We start from the raw sequence: 14,643 nt of genomic DNA on the forward strand, positions 1-14,643 counted from the left end.
TATATCAGTATATATATAGATTATATAATCATCATATGATTATACAACTCTCATGAATATCATATATTTAAAATATATATATACATGCGTATATATAAACATAATCAACATGTAAAACATACAAAATCGCATACATAACAGTCATGAAATATTGTATACATGTTACCATCATAAAACCAGTAAACATATAAACAAATTAAACACTTTTCGTAAGTAGCTCTGATGTCATTGAAGGGTTTCGAGCACATAAACGCAATGGAAACAGTAATTAAAAATGTAAAAAATCAGAATTTTCGAAACTCACCGCTGGATCCATACGAAAAACATATATTTAATTCGTAAATCAGATTGTTTACCTTAAAAAGCTTTACCAATTGGTTGACTAATGGAGATCCAAAGCTTGTTCAATCACCACGCATCCCGCTCTCGTGATCTACCCTCTATCGGTATCCACGCGAATGCTTGAACTCAAGGATTGGATGTGTACTAGCACAAACTTGTTTCTTCTTGCTCTCTCCATCTTTTCCCTTGGTGGCTAGGGTTTTAGTAAAAGGCTTTTATCCACAATCAGCCATGCAAGATATATTATATACAGAGTATAATAAGAATTATAACTCTTAACTAATTAGGAGTTATTATTAATTTGAAATTCCTATTTGTATAATAATTAAGCCACGCTTAATTATTTAACAAATGAATTTCATAATTAATATTAGTAAATTTGAATATCAATATTTATCTAATTAATTAAGTCAGACTTAATTAATATTATAAATAATTTGAATTACTTTAATATAATTTAAATCCAATTTAAATTAAATAATCCTTCAAGCATTCTTAGTGTGTGACCCTATAGGTTATTATTACGTTGGCACCAAATTTTAAATCTAATTTAAAATCATAAACAATGAGCGACATATAGTAACACATCATTGCTACCCAAGTAATAATAATTGAATCGGTGATCGACTAAACCTTTCGTGAATAATATACAATGTAATATAATTCCTTTAACCAAATATTATAGATTAACCCAGAGGCATGTTATGTGTCATCCTCATCATAGTTTAATCCTGGTTTCCTTGATCAATGAGTAGATCACCATATCAAATCAACATTTGAGCGTGGCCACGCATTTCATAGTCTAGCTCACACAAGAGGCCAATAATATCACTCCTAAAATAAGAGGGTTAAATCACATCTAGATCATTCATATTTCTCATACAATTTATAATATACCCAATGTCCACTTTTATCATTACCCGGTCAAGGATAAATTTTAATGGAATCAATGTATATTATTTTTTGTATAGAAATATAATGACTTCAGGTTTAAGGACCATTACATCATTATCACTGTGAGAATTACTTATGACACAATAGACATGTAGAATCTCACATCGGGTCTATCCAGCTCCTTGTACATATACATATGCCTGTTTCTTTGACTTTAGTATCACTATACCTATGATCAATGAGATGTGATCATCAGTCAACAAACACACTAGTCTTAATGCATTATTATTGTCCCTTAATAATTATACTCGACTAGGGACCTTTAGGAATATTGATACTATTCTCATAATCTCATTTCTAAATCACGTACTTAGAGATATAAAATTGCATATCATATTCCAAGGACATTTATTAATCTAACATTTATATCATAATAAATTAAGAATTAATAAATTATAAAGAGAGTAATCGATAGAACGTAAACATTAATAATCCAAATGTCTTAAATTAAAACATCATAGTGTTGTCTCTAGGGCACAAACACTAACATTAAATCCAAATATTATAAAGAAGAAGTTGTATTCGCATTAGTATTAATGCTTTATGGGTGTTAAATATTTGGTGTTATAACAAGGGATTCGAATGAATGCGTATTTTATCGGTAATTGAGGATCAGTCTTTTATAGTGTAAATTTAATGAATAGTAACTTACAGTATTAGTAAATATATATCGTGCCACCTATGTTGTAAGACCCGAAAGGGAATTCGGAACGTATTAGTGATCCATAATATAAATAAATGTATGAAAATTACGTCAGATCTCAAAGATTCATAACTTGGATTTTGACCGAAAATCAAACTACTTTGGTAACCAAAAAAGTGTAGGATTATTTAATTCCTTAAAAATAGATTTACAAATAGATATTCTTAATCTATGAATAAAATAAATGTAAGTTGGGTTCGTCAGAACTCAAAAATGAGTATATTGAAAAATGCGATAAATAATGCCTGATGAATAGTAAACATTTTTAGTTTCTGATCGATCCAAAATTTCAGCGGAAGATTTGGAATAATTAACGGTTACTAAGTGTCTAAATTCAAATTGTAAATGAAGGAAAGGATTCGAGGAACGAATGATAAAATAAATGCAATAGAATTGGAATTATGAGACTTTGTAATTTAAGCAAACTTGAGGGGTTAACTTGCAAATTGACAAAGTTGTTAACCTAACTATAACCAAACCCAAGCCTTAATTTAATAAACCACAAAGGAGAAGCGTCCTCCCCTCCCCCATTTTTGGAAGAATGAAAGAAAGGAAGAAAGAAAGAAAATAGGAAGAAGAAGATGGAGCTAGACATGTTCATAGCTTGCACTCTATAGCTCAAATCCAAGGTCTTCTCGAGCCCGTTCTTTTAAAGGTAAAATCTCCAACACCCACCATCTCTAGAATGATCTTTTATCAAGTTAAATAAGCTGATGAATAGTGATTTTCATGGAGTTTTGATTTATTATTGAAAATGAAAGCATGTATATTAGTATATGTTATAGTTAGTTGTTTTATGTTAATAATGAGTTATTTTGAATTTTGGAGAATGGGTTTTGAATTTTTCTTGAGTTTTAATGGAGGATTTGACTGCGTGGGGGTATTATAAGGTGGATGGTGAGTTTTTGATTGATTGGTATTGATTTTGGATTGATTTAGAAATGAAAAATGCCCCGTTTATAACCGTCATAATGTCCGTGTAATGTTATCCATTGTAGGCTATTTTGTAGGACATTTTCGGAACTGTAAACTGCATATTTTCATGCATCACTTATCATGAATATAAATATATTATCTTGTAGATTGTAACCATATAAATATTGTGTCAAGAAGATTTACGGTTTAGGAGAAACGGTCATTTTAGTGGAAGAGGCACAAATAGTAAAACTCCGTAGGAGACAATTTTTAAAATGTTTTTCATTGAGTTAAACTCTTATTTTTGAAATGAAACTTTTTTGATAAATATTAAAAATACAGAAGAAGAGTTTGGTAGTGGTTTCATATTTAAATATAAATTCCTTGATTTATTAAAACTGTTAGAGTATGAGTCGCGTAATATTAATTCTCAGGAAAGTCAACTCTGGAGGAACTAATTTGACCATCTGGTCTGACCAAGATAAAAGGGTAGTTTCAAATTGGTTAAAACATGGAAATTGTTGAGAATTATCATGACTACCTATTTGTGTAGAGAATGAGGGTAAAGACCATGGATTAAGTATGATTTGTACTTCTCTTTATTGGACCCAATATAGGTTTGTGGATTAGTATTGAGGTCTTGGCAAGTAATGAGTTAATGGATTTTATTATGTTTCTTAGTTTTTTATTAGCTACAGAAGTTAACTTAGATTATTATATCCATTGATAAAACCAGTCGGAGCGAGTGGAGATCTGAGGACATTAAGGACTATGAGACCCCTTGAGACTATGTAGCTGGACTTCACGCAAGTTTTCCAAACTTGTACTCTATTTTCAAAATATTATATCTTTGTTTTGCATATAAGATGTAAGTATGTTATGTAAGTTTTCCAACCTTGTACTCTATTTTCAAAATAATATAGATTTGTTTTGCATATAATATGTAAGTATGTTATGCAAGTGTTCAAACACTATTACTATTGTTGTGATGATTACAAGTATATATAATATCTTGAGATATAAACGCCTGAATGTTTTGACAAGGTAATCTTACGATATAAATGCATGTATGATTTGAAGTCAAAATCCTACGATATTTATGCATGCATATTTTGAAATACAATTTTTTAAAGTTGAACTTACGAGCTATATAATACCTATGCTAGTGATATGCTATATTTTACGAATACCCTTACTATGGGGCATACAAGTTTGAACATGATACTTTAAACCGGAAGACGATTTTCTCGAGTATATTACATATAGTTTTAAAACTAATAATTGAATAAGGTTTATTCGATAGTTTTAAATAGTTAGTGGATATTATCACGACTATTCATTTAAGACTTTACTTATGATCAAATATTATTAATGAATAATATTTTGATTATTCGAACAAAGATTTTACTTTGAATATTTATATTAATTATTAAATGAATATTAGTTTTGAATATTCATTTAAGAACTTTTAACTCTAATTCTTTTATTTGAAAATATTTTTTAATCAATAAATATTTCAAAAATAATATATAAATATTCATTAATATTTTTGAAAATGATTTTTATTATTTAAATCATCTTTACCTTAAATATTTTCAAAGAGTTTTTTTGAACTTTACCAAGACTATTTTAAAATAAAGAGAGGATCCCAAACCCCGTTGTCAAATTTAAATCTTCCCTTCAGAAGGAGATTTAAATATTCGCTCAAAATATAGGGTATCCTGCTCAGAGATGTATTTTATATTCACAACGAAATTGCTGAATAGATAAAGAAAGTTTTGATTACTTACCAAACATTCGGGAAGTAAGTTATGGAATAAGTTTAATCCATTAACAAGCATCGCTTGGGAAATATTGGTCAATTTCCCCATTCCAACTTGATACGACTCCTTGGTGGAGTCCTATCAACAAGTTTCTACTTGGGGAAAGGGGAGACGAGCTATACGTTTCAGGGTCAAGGATTTTATCTGAATTAGGAGTGGCATAACTGGCCGAGTGGCGTCGGTCCAGCATTAATTATTGGCCTAATGTTCCAGGAAGTTCCGTAGAGGTGCGTCATTTCTTAGGAGTCTAGGGTGTGGTATACAAGTAATTCTGATTGTTATCCCCTACATGTAGGTATTTAATGGAGTTGTACAACTACGAATGATCATCGTAAGTTGTACTTCTCACGCGGCATACTCCAGAATTGGTTCACCATTCAAATTGGATATTTTCTGCAACATTATCGTGAGCATCCCGAGCGGAAAGCTACGTGTGAGTGACCGATAAATGTTGGCAGAGTCTAGCGTTGAAAATGATGTTTTGAAAATGAAGTATCTTGTAACTTCATCTTTTAAATAATAACCCGATAATTGATTTTTCCTTGAGGATACAAAATCCCTCAAGAGTTTTTCTGAAAATAATTTATACAAGACTCACCTTGTAACTTCATCTATATGATAAACTTTTGAAAACTTGTTATATGTTGAACAACAAAAGTTTTCAAGGAGTTTTACGAAAAGATATATAAACATATTAAAGTATCTAGTAACTTCATCTTTTCAACATATATCAAGATGATTTTACATTATGCATGGAAAAGATATTCAGAAAAAATGTTAAGGCAAGGTTAGATATATGAGATCACCTTGTAACGTTATCTTATACAATTTATATTTTGAAACTCTGTTTATACTTGCATAATAGAGATTTTCAGTGATCATAAAAACATACATGTTAAAGTATCCTGTAACTTCATCTTTTGAAATACATTAGAACTCTATTTATAATATGCATAATAGAGGATTTCAGAGATTTATGAAAAGAATATATATTAAAATATTTTACGACTTCATCGTGTTAAGATATCGAACTTTTCTTATATTATGCATAACAAAGGTTTTATAAGGATATTATGAAAAAGATCATAGGTATGGTTGATCACTTATACATTATTTTGGGGCTTTATTGCTCTCTTTTATATAGTATTTGAAGTGAATGTTGTTCTCAGAAATTGGGGAATGTTACTATCACTTGTATAGTATTTTGAACCATATGGTATTTTAAAATCAAGGATAATGATTTTGGTTGCTCTACCAAAAAAATAATATTGAATTTCAAACTTAATAAGTTGTGAAAATATTTGTTCTACAGTGGGATACTTGCTGAGCATTATTCTGCTTGTCCTAGCTTTAAATTAAACCTTTCAGTAGCTGGAGGATATAGTCAATTATTCCTTACTACGAGGAACGGAAGTGGAAGATTCACCCCTGAGATAGCCAGTTTAGAATGGTTAATATAAAAGAGAGTTGTATATGTTTCAGTCGGGAATGTTGAAGCTGGTATTCAAGTCTAGTTGTTTATTCCTTACCCTTTTATAATTAAGTTTAGCTGTTAATATAACTTTAGTTAGAGGTTGTAATTAATCGTGTGAGATCCTGGAGATTATATTTTGTTTGTAATATCTAATGCTACTTTTGAGAATCATTTTTAAGGCTCTAACTTGTGTGTGTAAGAGATTGGGGTCATTTGGTGTACACATATTTGGACCGATAGAATCTTTAAGAGACCGTCATAATGATGGGAAAAATAGTTGGATCGTATATTAGTTATTAAGGACTTTGATAGGGAAAACCGAGCAGAGACTCTAGAGCAGTTGAGGTAGAGGATGTATTTCCAATACCACTGGTTGAATTGATTAGAACTAAACGTATCAGCCATAATTCTTCAGAGTTTCCAAGAGAAGGCTGAATATATAAGGACAAAGATGTTTAAAATCATTACGCAAGTAAGTTTATTTAGTACCTGAATTAGCTGAAGGCGTTGACTTGTCTATGAGACTGGATTCTACATGAGCAGGGATTTAATTATAGATAGTGTCTACTACACCATTGAGGATTCCGTTGCCTCGAGGAAGATGTATATGTATGAATTAAGAGAATGTTATCTTGAGCCAATGTGCTGAAGGACGTCACAAATACGCTTCATACGATAGGTTATGATGGTTCGACTCAAATATCAAGAATGATGGGAATGAATGGCATGACTTTAATAAAGTGCATATGGTTATAATGAGAAAGATGGAAATCTGGAATTGGACACTTTCGATGTGACTCAGACGAGCGAAGACGAATACATTGACTAGTACACCTCCATTTGAAGTGGACATATCGATTCGATCGTGGAAGACTTAAAGTTGGATGACTATAGGGGAATGACGGATATGCGGACCCCAATCCGGTGAATAACTTTGAGATGATTTTGAGGGACTATTTATAAGTTAGCATCCTATATTATTAAGGTGAGGAGATGGGATCATCCTAGTACCGGTAATGTTAGAATTTATGATGACCATTGACTCATTTTGGTATTTACTGGATGGTGCACTATATCTAAATTTGTTTATGGACCATGTTACCTTGATTAAGTTTATATCGGGTAACACTTTTTTCTTTCTACTTAAATAGTGGCATATCATAAATAACTGATATATTTATTTGATTCACTTTCCTTCTTTTCGCATTACCTCTAAGGTTGGAATACGTGGAATTAATCATTGCTTATCAGAGTGCTTTGTTCGTGCTTCAAGATGACCAGAAGGGGAACCATCATTTCTTCTAGCCTTCTAGGTATGTGCTTTTAATTCTTTCAATTATTCAAAGAACGTTAAATTTATAATTCCTTAATTATTCGACAAATATTCTTCGACAATTACTTGATATTCAATTCCTTATCTCATTGGATTCCTCAGTCGACCTAGTAAAGATTTAACTATTTGTTTAAACATAGATGGTTTATTACTAAGAGATTCCTCATAACTTCTTTCCTTCAAGATAAGATTTGCACATCGGACGTTAAAATCTCAGAATAGATTTCAAATTGATATTAATATTCTGAAATTCTACTAAGGAAATTGATAAATTATATATACGTAGACACCTTTATGTGGACCGTCACCAATGAGAAATATTTAATGTACGTTTATCGATTGTTCCGATAACCAGAACTTTTATTCCAAGTTTATAATCACTTGTTCATCTCAAACTTAATTATTCTTCTTTTAATTTGATATCCGAATATCCAAAACATTGATTTTCTTTCTTTGGCTATGATGTTGGGATTTTGTGCTAGTATTTTGAAACTGGCCAGTCATATATGTTCTTATGAATGACTAGTTAGTTATTCTAACTAGTTAGAATTTTAACATTTTAATGAAAAACTAGTTAACTTTCCTAGCTAGCTGTTATATTTTGAACTAGTTGAAACTAGCTGATTGATTTAGCTAGTTCTTGATGTTTCTTGAAATGGACTAGTTATTGCTTCACTAGTCCAACTTTCAATCAATTTGTTTTTCATGAATTTAATGTATTTTATATGCAATAATGTCTAATGATGAAATATCTGAAGGATAATCTAATTGAGACCTAATCAGGTCGCCTACTCAACTAAAAATTCTTATCTAGTTTTGTCAAACTTGGTGTAGCTTGAATATTTTATTATTTCGTTCATATAATGAAGATTTGTTCAAAATCATGAATAATTCAACAACAAACTGCTTCATTCATTATTTATCATGAAGTAGAATTCCTTTTTCAGTTTGACATTATTGATGAGACCTTATTGGTTGACTTTTATCAGTGAAATTATTTGTGATTTTCCTTTCATTGTTAGAGAGGAAAAGTATTCGTCCAATATAGAAATCTTATAAAGATTGTCCATATGATAGTTGTATCCAGCCATTATTGCTTTTGAAGATTATTCTCTATATTATCAAAATGTAAGATTATATGGACATGGAAGAATAAACCTTATTGTATTCTTCTGTCAATACTTGCATCTTTGAGTATTGATGCTCCTTGTATTTATGGCTCATTATTATTCTTGAATCATTCAATGTTGAAATCATTTCTTTCGAGAGTGATTATTTTATGGTGAACGGGAGGTACAGTTGTGAACCATTGCATTAGTATGGTATTGAAAACTAAATGTTATAATTGTGTAGTCAGAATATTATGCTATGTTATTATTATTTTGTAGGAATAATATATTTAGAACACACTATTAGGACCTTTAATATGTTTATAAAGAACGTTATGTGGAATACTTATGTGGTTGAAGATACACTCCTAGTAGATGTTATCAGCATGGATATTCTAATGGATTCCGGAGCTACCAAGTCTTTATGAATTTAAGGAATAGAGATTGTAAGAACTGAAGGAAAGACCAGTAACAACTCGGTGTTAGCAGGACCTGATGATATAGGGGACTTTATAAATTGTGGTGATGCATCCCTTAAGGTTTGAAGATGTAGGTAGATGCAACATAGAAATGTGATTGATATGAGCCTAAACCACTCAAGAAATATGAGATAAGATATCCAACACATGACTTGGAGTTATCCGCGATGGTGTTCGTACTAACGAATTGGAAACAAGATATGGAGAATAGGGTGAAATTTCCCCCCTACAAGATCCTAAGGTACATTATTAAAATAAAAGGAACTACAAATGAGGTTGAGAAGATAGTTGAGATTGATTGAGATCCATGATGATGGAATTCATTATCACTCAGTAAAGGCCAATATGGTGGTCGATACTTTAAGTAGGAAAGATAAAAGGATATTATCGATTATTAAAAAGATGTTTGACAAGTAGTTCCAATAGAAATTGTGACCCTAGATTTAGTTCCATATTTGGATAAAGTTTCCAGAGTGTTGAGAACGATATTTATCATGAACATAGCTTATGATCCGCAGATCGACAGATAGATTAAGAGAACTGTTTAGACAATTGAAGTTACGTTAAGCGCCTGTGCCTTGGATCTCTGGGGCAGTTGAAGTGATCACTTATCATCGATAGTATTTTCATATAGCTATAATTATCGTGAAAGTAGAGAGACGCCTCCTTACAAAGCTTTGTACCGAAAGAAGTACCGATCACCATTTACGTTAGTACGAAGGTGGCGGACAAAAAGTATAGATGCCAGAATTAACCTAGAGGATAAAGAAGAATTTAGATCCTCCGAGAACGATTTGTAGCAGCTCAAGGAAGACAACGCAAATATGTCGGTTGTACCAAGAAAGCCAAAGAATATAAGGTGGGAGATTTCGTGTTGTTAAAACTATCTTCATAGTGAATTTTGATAAAGTTCAGTAAGAAAGGGAAAGCAAAGACGATATTTATTGGACCTTTTGAAGTCATGCAATATCATACGAGTTGACATTGCCTCCGAATTTGAAACGTATCATGATATAATTCACGTGTCCATGTTATGAATGTAAAACTCCGATGCTGGGTTTATGATGAAATATGAACGTGTACGAGTTCAACTATAATTTTTCGGTATGGATTAATTGGTAGTGATTGTAGGTCGAAATAAGCAAGTATTGGGAAACAAGACTATAGCACTAGTGAGAGTTCTATGAGAGAATATGAAGGTTAAAGAGTCAACCTGGGAATAAAAATGTGTTGCATTAGAAAAGTACTTATGTTATTCTGATTAGATTCCCAAGGACGGAGTCCTTTTAAGGAGGGGAGACTGTAATAACCCGAAATTTTGGACTAATTTGAATTTTTTGGATAAATAGTAATTTTGCTGATTTGGAATTTTTTCAGATGACCATATAAAGAAATTCTGTTATTGGAATTCTGAGTCCATATTAGTGTTCAGTAATGATTTTTTTTTGCCAGATTCAGTAATGAATTTGAGTGTATGTAACAGTCGTCAGAATCTAAAAATGAGCACTTCGATTTTTTCCCGAAAATCCACCTGATACCGAAGTAATTAAATTTAAAGTGTTAATATTGAAGGATTTAAATCCAAATATTTTAAAGGAGATATAAGTTGTATTCGCATTAGTATTAATGCTTTAAGGATGTTAAACATTTGGTGTTATAACTAGGGATTCGAATGAATGCGTATTATATCGGTAATTTAGGATCAGTCTTTTCTGGTGTAAAGTTAATGAGTAGTAACTTTATATTATAATTAAATATATATCGTTCCACCTATGTTTTAATACCCGGAAGGGAATTCGAAATCCGTATTAGTGATCCATACTATAAATAAGTGTATGTAAATCACGTCAAATCTCAGAGATTCGCAACTATGATTTTGACCGAAAATCAAATTATTTAGTGTAGGAATATTTAATTCCTCAAAAATGGATTTACAAAAATATATTTTTAATCAAGGAATTAAATAAATATAAGTTGGGTTCGTCAGAATTCGGAAATTAGCAAATTGAAAATTACGATGAATAGTGCCCGATGAATAGTAAATAATTTCAGTTTCTAATTGATCCCAAATTTCAGCGGAAGTTCCTAAATAATTAATGGTTACTAAGTGCATGATTACAATTTAGAAATGAAGGCAAGGATTCAAGGAACGATTGATAAAAGAGAATGCAATATAATTGGAATTAGGAGACTTGTAATTTGAGCAAACTTGAGGGGTTAACTTGCAAGTTGACAAAGTTGTTAACCTAATTAAAACCAAACTCAATCCTCACTTTAACAAACCACAAAGTAGCAGCCTCCTCCCCACCCCCCATTTTTGGAAAAATGAAAGAATATAAGAAAGAAAAAAATGAGGAAGAAGATGGAGCTAGACATGTCCAAAGCTTGCATTCTATAGCTCAAATTGAAGGTCTTCTCGAGTCCGTTCTTTTAAAAGTAACATCTCCAACACCCACCATCTCTAGCATGATCTTTTATCAAGTTAAAGGGGCTGATTAGTAGTGTTTTTCATGGAGTTTTGATTTAATATTGAAAATGAAAGAATGTATGCTAGTTTATGTTATAGTTAGTTATTTTATGTTAAAGATGAGTTGTTGAGTTTTGGAGAATGGGTTTTGAATTTTTCTTGAGTTTTAATGGAGGATTTGACTGAGTGGAGGGAGTATAAGGCAGATGGTGAGTTTGTGATTGGATGGTATTGATTTTGGAATAATTTAGAAATGGAAAATGTCATATTTATAGCCGTCATAATGTCCACACAACGTTTTCCATTTTAGGTTGTTTTATAGTACATTTTCCGAACTGTAAACTGCATATTTTCAAGCACAACTGGTCATGAATGTAAAGAGTTTTTCTTTTAGATTGTAACCATATAAAGATTATTTTGAGATGATTTACTATTTCGGAGAAACGGTCATTTTAGTGGAAGCGGCGCAAATAGTAAAACCCAGTAGGAGACTCATATTTTAAAATGTTTTTAATCGAGTTAAACTCTTATTTTTGAAATAAAACTTTTATGATAAATATTAAAAATACCCAAGAAGAGTTTGGTAGTGGTTTCATATTTAAATATGAATTTCTTGATTTATTAAAACTGTTAGAGTGCGAGTTGCGTAATAGTAATTCTCAAGAAAGTCAACTCTAGAGGCACTACTTTGACCATCCATTCTGACCAAGATAAAAGGGTAGTTTCGAATCTGTTTGTTAGGTCACACAACACTGTAGAAGGGGGTTGAATACAGTGTAGAATACAATCAAATTGATTTAGAACAAAAGTAACAGAAAATAGATGTATTCGATATAATAAACTTTGTTACAATGGAACTGTTCCCTCTCAGTGATGAACAAATATCACGAGAGCTGCTAGGTTATAATGTATGATCTTCTCGATGATCGTAACACATATAGTGTAAACCTATATCGGTGTTTATATAGACACACAGTTACAAGATAACTTCTAATTGATATGGAATATAATTATGTCTCCTAAAATATATCAATCAGATATCTTATATAATTCTTCTAGTCCTCTAACTCTTTCCATGCATATCTTCTTCTGTATTAGTCTTGATCTTTTTTCCTATAAATCAGCTTCCTTCCTTAACTATTAGTCCTCAAGTACTTAAGTTCTGATATCCATCTTCTGATATTATCTTCTGATAATCTAAGTCCTGATATCCTTAAGTCTTGACTTCCAGTAAGTCCTGATTCCAGTAAGAACTGATATTTCCTGTTTGTTAAGATCTGAAAACTAAACATGAAACATATTAGACATGACATCTCAAATATATCCAACAATCTTCCCCAACTTGTAAATTATGCAAGAATGTACAAGTTAATAGATTTGATGATGTCAAAAACATTTAAGTTCAAATGCAATAAGAGTTTAATAAGACTATTAATTACAACCTACAAAACATCCAGCTTTACCAACATCACTGAATCAATCTGAATCCATAATGATTCTTACAAAAATCATTTATCAGATTATCTTCAGCTTTCCTCAGAACTTCAGCTAACTGTACTTTGACCTGCATCAGTTCTTCTTCTTTATTATCACCAATTTGATAAATGGCTGTTCTGAGAGCTTGAATGGATGTTCTTTCAAGTCCATCACCAAGTCTGATAACCTTAGGATGTGAAGAGTTTTCATTATAACATAAGCATCTTCCTTTCAGAATAACTTTCACCTTAGCAGAATTCTTCAGCATAGGAATTTCTCTTCCATCACCTTCAGTAATCATTGGACTATAATGAGAAGTCTTTGTACCAGAGATTCTTAATAGATCTCTTATAGCCTTCATTGGACTGTCATGAGCATCTATCACAATTTGAGCAGACAACACCTTGTCAAGGTGCCTTTGTTTGATTTGTTCATATAGTTTGTCTGTCAACATGAAAGGATCTCTTAGAGTAACCTCTATTCCTATTTGAATCTTCTCTTCGTCAGAACCTAATCCAGCTCTATCTCTAGGTTGCTTGGCTCTCAACCCAAATGTATTCAGTTGATTAATCATGAGATTGGATTTTGGTTCAACTGGAGTAGCTTTCTTCCATAACAGCTTCTTCTTATCAGCAATTGTCATTTTCTTCAAATCAACTTGAGCATTGTCAGTAGTTGATGTCTGTTGTTTCTTCTGTACCTTGTTGTTCTTTATTCTGAACAACAACTTGAGCAGTGTCAGAGGTTGTTTTAGATTCTTCAATTATCTTTCTTCTTTTCATAATTTGAACAGTTTCATCTTCAACAAGATTATCATCAGTTACTTGAACCATTTTGCACACTGGTTTCATCAGATCTTGAGAAGTTTTCAAGTCCAGTGGCTTGGTTGGTTCATCAACTTTTCCTTTCCCTTTGTCTTTTGGATCACTTTCAGTCTGTGATCTAGTCTTGAACTTTGAAGTTTCAGAATTTGACTTTTCCTTGATCACAATGCCTTTTTCCTTAGGCCATGGAGGTTTCTTTGTATCAGAAGCTTTAGACTTAAGATTTGTCTTCTCAGCAAATTTAGCTTCTTCCTCCTTGAGAGTTTCTAAATCCATTCCTGGATTGTGTTTCAGAAATAATCTTCTAGCTATCTCCTCATCAAGTGTCTGGATTTTAGGATTTTTGTAATAAACAGTAGTCTGCTTCCCCTTTAACTTCATAGTTTGCAAAAACTTCTGAGAGTCTTCAGATCCTGACTGAATCAGAATATCAGAACTTGACATCAAACTTTGTTTATCAGCACTTGGCTTCAGTCTTTGAGCATTCATAACATCAGAACTTGACTTGTTCTGAATAGAAGATTTTCCTTGAACTTTTCTTTGACCTCTGCTCTTTTCAGAGTTTCCCTGGTCATCACCTCTATCATCCTTTTTCTTCAGTTCATAAGTAAGTGAGCATTTGGACTTAACTACCTTCTCCCCCTTTTTGGCATCATCAGGAAGTAAGAGAGAAAGAAGAAGTTCAACTGAAGATTGGATTTCATCCAATTGAGCTTTCTGAGAAGCTTAATTAGCCAGGACCTC

This window comes from Apium graveolens, chromosome 7 (genome assembly GCF_009905375.1).
Source record: "Apium graveolens cultivar Ventura chromosome 7, ASM990537v1, whole genome shotgun sequence".
Lineage (NCBI taxonomy): Eukaryota > Viridiplantae > Streptophyta > Magnoliopsida > Apiales > Apiaceae > Apium > Apium graveolens.